Source organism: Mobula hypostoma, chromosome X1, assembly GCF_963921235.1.
Source record: "Mobula hypostoma chromosome X1, sMobHyp1.1, whole genome shotgun sequence".
Taxonomy (NCBI): domain Eukaryota; kingdom Metazoa; phylum Chordata; class Chondrichthyes; order Myliobatiformes; family Myliobatidae; genus Mobula; species Mobula hypostoma.
In genome coordinates this window covers 8613634-8619633 of record NC_086128.1, presented here as the reverse complement: position 1 = coordinate 8619633, position 6000 = coordinate 8613634, and positions in this window count along the sequence as shown.

Sequence of the window (6000 nt, the reverse complement as noted above, 5' to 3'; positions counted from 1 at the left end):
GGGACATTTGCTGCTCTCAGTGTTCCCCTCTCTACATCGGAGAAACCAAACACAGATTGTGTGATCATTTTGCAAAGCACCCTGTTACATGCCTCAAGGAGATCTGTGATTTTTTTTTGAGAATGATGTAGTGGTCTTTTGGAGGACACCTGATGTAATTTTCCTGCCGATGTGAGGTCACGTGATGACATGTGTACCACAGGTATATAAAGGGAAGATCCCAGATGATGTAGTTAGTTTTTAGTTTTTAGATTTCCAGCTAGAACGTACTGTGTCTCGATTTCTGTTGCGCATTTGTTTTTATGACACAGTTTCATTTTTTTAAACGGTTGTTACGTTCTGTTGTAAGGAATAACATTGCTGGACCGAAACTTTTGCTAGATGTGTTGATATACCTTATTCTAGTAGTAGCAGAAGGGAGAGTAAGATTTTATCGAAGTACAGGATCCGAAGGATTGAGAGGAGTTGGTATTGTTCGGCAGTTTAACAAAGGATCGACCTTATTGAGTCTTCGTTGAAGGAGTAGCGACCTGCATCGAAGATAACTCTTGCCAAAAGAGTAAAGAGTTCATGCAAGATTTGCTTTCTATAGAATTTAAGGTCAGTTGTTTTAAACTGTTTATGTACTGCATCGTGAATCCTTTGGACAGAACCGGCAGGAAAGTCGCGTCTATGAAGAAATCCTTCACCAGAGAAGTCTTTCCCAATTGAACGTATAAATCTGTTGGACTTTCGAATTTACCATTTTATGAACTATATCTGACTTTACCACTTTAAGAACTGTTTTCGCATTTAACGCTTTAAGAGCCCGAGCCGAGTGACGATTTGTTAAACGGCTGCATAGCGGTTAACTTCTGGTTAAGGCTTTCATTTGATTTTTTAAATTATTGCTTATCCCTGTTTAGTAAATGTTTGGTTTTTTTATATAACCTGTCTCGATTTATATTCATTGTTGCCGGTTATGTAACAATCCGCATTCAGTTTACATGGGTGATCCCATGTTTCTGGTTGCCTGCCACTTTAATTTCCCACCCTGCTTTCATTCTAACCTCTCTGTCTTTAGCCTACTGCTTAGTTCCAATGAAGCTCAATGGTTGGGAGCAGTATTCCAGGCTCAGTCTAGAATTCAACAATTTAAGATAACCACTATTGCTAATCTGCTCTGGTTTTCTCTCTCCATACCACTGCCTAATCTGATGGACGTTTCCAACGTCCTTCCTTGGTTTCAGGTTCAACCATAGCTCTAACCTGCATTTCACAACCTTAACATATTCTTTCACTTATTTACTTTCACTTTCATTTTTCCTCATCAGTTTATTAACCACACAGAACTGTAAACCATGAGGATCACCTGGGAAACCTGGCTGCAGCCAATCAGAGATTTCCGCTTGGTCCTATCTATCCATTCCCTACTCTCTGCAACTTAAATGCTGACACATTTTTTTCACTTTCTCAGTTGTGATGAAGGGTCTTCAATCTAAAACGCTTATAAAACATTGGGTCTGTCGAATAGCCACAGTCTTTTCCCTACAGTAGGAGAACCTAAAACTAGAAGGCATAGATTTAAGATGAGAGGGGAAAGAATTAAAAGGGACCTGAGCAGCAACTTTTCACACAACTGGTGTGGGTATATGGAATGAACTGCCAGGACAAGTAGAGGCAAGTACAATTGTGATATTTTAAATATCATTTGGGCAGGTATACAGATAGGAAAGGTTTAGAGGGATCTGGGCCAAACACAGGCAGATAGGACAAGCTGTGTTAGACTTCTTGGTCAACATGGATGGGTTGGGCTGAAGGGCCTGTTTTCCGTCTGTTCTAAGACTCAGTAACTGTCTTACTCTCCACAGATGCTGCCTGACCTGGTGAATGGTTCCAGTGGTTTCTGTTTCTATTTCTTGGCAGTATAACCAACAAGTTTAGCCAATGCATGCATCAACTCACTGTCCCAAACATTGCAATGAATCAGAACTGACAGGGAACTCCCCTCAGGATGGGCTTCGATTGAGCCAAATCCCACTCAGTGCCAACACCAACCAAATTAAAAACCTGAGAACATTCTGTTCATAGCAAGCCTCTGCTTGAGGACCAAACGTTCCAACAAAAAAAAAATGATTTTCTCATGTTTTATTCAGATAAAAGTAGAAAAATAAGATTATTGCTGCAGTAGCTCATGCCATGCTCAGTTCAGTATTTGGGGACTTAGTACATGAAATTCAGCTTCCTCAAGTTGGATAGAGATTTATTAAGGCGATGGATTTGATTTTGAATCACAACAAAGCACCCACCTCAGGATAAATATTAAATTAAATTACATAGCTTGGTGTGCATTACATGCTGGAAGTATACAGATTAGATATCGGAGACATTAATCCAAGTGAATCTTCCACTTCTGTGCACCAAACAGACAAAGATTCAAACATTAGGAGGAAGGACATCCCATAACCTGCTCTATATATAGGGATCATAATTGATTTCAGGTTTGCTGGGGATAGAGTTGAGGGTGGGCTCCTTGCATATGACAGTGATACAGGACCGTGGTGCAGGAATCCTGTGTTGACCAATCATCAACTGAACTAGGTAAGACAACTCATTACACAACTCTTAATTCATTGAAGCTTGCACTTTATTGTCTTTACACAAACAACAACATACTGTAACTATGTTGACCTCAGGCCAACAACTTAAACATGAATTCTACTGTTCCCTCTGTACCAATCATCATCATCATCATCAGGTGCCATGCCCAGTTTGAGCTTTGACTGCCATGGCCCACACACTCCTGTTTCAGGTCAAGCGGATCAATTCATTGGTATTCATTTCCAGTTCTTTGGCTGCTGTCTTCATCATCATTTGTCATAATCTTCCTCTTGCTTTCTTCCCTTCAATCTTTCCCATAATTACCGTGCATTCTAACTCCTCTTTCCTAATCACATGTCCGATGAAGTTACGTTGCCTTTTCATGATCTCATACATTATTTCTCTTTTTGTGTTTGCTCTGTTCATGACATCCTTGTTAGATATTCATTTCATCCATGATATTCTTTCCATCCTCCTCAAAAACCATATCTCTGCTGCTACAATTCGTTTCCTCATGTTACTAGATATTGTCCAACATTCTGAGCCATATAACATAACTGGATAAGTGTAACATTTCAGTACTCTGAGGCGGGTTGTCATTCCTAGTTTAGTATTGGTCAGTATACTCTTCATTCTCGTAAAGGTGTCTTTTGCCATCCCTATTCTTCTTTTGATGTCCATGTCGCATCTGCCATCTGATGTCACCCAGCTTCCTAAGTAGCAAAAGTTCTGTACTTGTTTTATGTCTTCCCCGTTTATTCTCAGCCTGCAGGTAGGATTCTCCTTCTTTTTGGATATCACCATATATTCTGACTTTTTGCAATTGATAGATAGACCCATTTTTGCACTTTCTTCAACAATTATATCAATTAAGTTTTGTAGTTCTTCCTCCATACTTGCAATTAACACAGTGTCATCTGCATATCTGAAATTATTGATGTTTTCACTGCCAACTTTGATTCCCAGGATGTCTCTTATTTTTTGTAATATTGTTTCACTGTACACATTAAATAAATCAGGGGAGAAAACATAACCTTGTCTAACGCCTCTCTTGATTTTTGTAAACTGACCCACTTCTCTATCTATTCTTATAGCAGCAGTTTGTTCCTACAGATTTCTGATTAGGCGGTGGTCTTTCGAATCTAGATCTAGAGTTTTCTGTAATATTTCAAATAACCTATTGTGCTTCACTTTATCAAATGCTTTTGTGTAGTTGATAAAACAAACAAACAAATCTTTTTGCACTTGAAGAGCTTGTTCTGATAGTATCCTTAACATCAATATTGCGTTTCTTGTACCTTTGTCTTTCACAAAACCACATTGTTCTTTACCTATTTCAGCTTGTATCTTACTTTTAGCTCTTGTCATCAAAACTCTTAGAAGTATCTTGGTGATATGATTCATTAAACTTATGGTCCTATATAATTCACATTCTATTGCTCCAGGTTTCTTAGGAAGAGTGATAAATACTGATTTTTTCATCTCTTCTGGTATTATTCCAGTCTCATAAATGTCATTGATTAAATCAGTATGTTTTTCAATTCCATAATCTTCAAGGGCGATAATTTGTTCTATTACTAATTCATCAGGACCTGCTGCCTTTCCTTTCTTCACCTTATTTATTGCATTATGAACTCCAGATTTTAAAAGACTTGGACCTTCAATGTTTTTCTTAATTTCTGGTTTTTGGCCTCAATTGTCTTCAAACAATTCCTGATTATACTCAGTCTATCTGTTCATAATCTCATCTTTTTCCATGATAATGGTACCGTCCTTTGCTTTCAAACATCCACCTGAAGAACAGAGGAGCTTTTTACCAGTGAGATTCTTGATTTGTTCATGTAGCCTTTTTGGATCAGTAATTGGGATTTTTTCTATTTGCTCACATTACTGGTTTAACCATTCTTCTTTTGCCATTTGACATAAGCTTTTAACTTTTTTATCTAAGGATTTATATTCTACAGGATTTGCTTTCTTCCATTAGATTTTTGATTTCATCTGTCATCCATTTATTCTTTGTGCTTTTTTCTTTTTTAGGAATCACTGACTTTGCTGATTCTACCAAGGCATCCTTTAGAGAATTAAATTTCATTTCTACATGATTGCTATCATCTTCAACAGATTCTATTTCTAGACTTTGAAATCTATTCTTTACTTCAATTGTAAACTCTTGTCTTAAGTTTTCTTTTTTAATTAATTGCAAATAGTCAAGGGATTTTTCAGGATTTTGCTTCTTTATTTTTTTAAGTTTTACTTTTACATGACATATTACTGGATTATGGTCACTATTACAGTCTGCACCTGGATATGTTTTGCATTGAGTCACTGAGTTTCTAAATCTTTGGTTTATAGTAATAAAGTCAATTTGATTTCTAGTGTTATCACCTGGACTTCTCCAGGTCCACAAGCGTCTTGGATGTTTTTTAAAGTAGGTATTCATAATGACCTGATCTTGCACCATTCTACCCATTTCTCACCTCTTTCATTTCTTTCTCCTGGTCCAAATTTTCCTATGGTATTTCCATCAGCAGCTTATCCTACTTTAGCATTTAGATCTCCCATGACAATAACAATATCTTGAAATTTGCATCCATTCTTTACTTGTTCAAGCTCTTCATAGAATTTATCTATATCTTCATTTGTTCCATCTGTTGTTGGTGCATATACCTGTATAATTGCTAAATCAAACGGTTGTCTTCTGAATCTAACAAGAAGCACTCTTTCTGATATTGCCCAATGTCCTAAAACACTTTTTGCCATGTTTTCGTCCATAAGAATTCCTACTCCATTAGTACGGGATGTTCCACAAGAATAAATTAGTGTTTTATTTCTATTCTGACTTGTTCCAGCACCTATCCAACGAACTTCGCTAATTCCCATGATGTTAATCTTTCGTCTTTCCATTTCATTTATCACATTGTCCAATCTTCCTGCTTGATAGAGGGCTCTTACATTCCAAGCGGCAATAATTTTCTTTTGAGTTACTTGAATTTTATGAGCAGTAGCTTGATGGCGGTCGGGGATCCCCTGCTGACCAGAATCAACCCTACTGAGCGAAGCATCTTCAGAATTGTCTTGAAGATCCTCTTGACGCTGTTGTTGTGTGATACATTTTGTGAGTTTGACCATGGTTTTCTTAGCAAATAGATTCTAGGAAACCTAGTATCTAGCAACGGTGGTTTGCTATTGCCTTCCATTGGGCAAACTGAAGAAATCGCCATTTCTCTTCCCAAATGTTCATCCGCCTATACTATAGCCTTTGACATTTGAGGTCCTAGCTCATCCGCCTCCTCCATCACAAGTTCAGTTACTGAACCTGTCGGATCTGCCGTTGGCCTTCGCTCGTATCCTGAGCAGGAACCCTTGCAGGTGCTACCGTTCTGGGTCAGAGCGACCCTGGGAGCAATGAATGACTAAGGG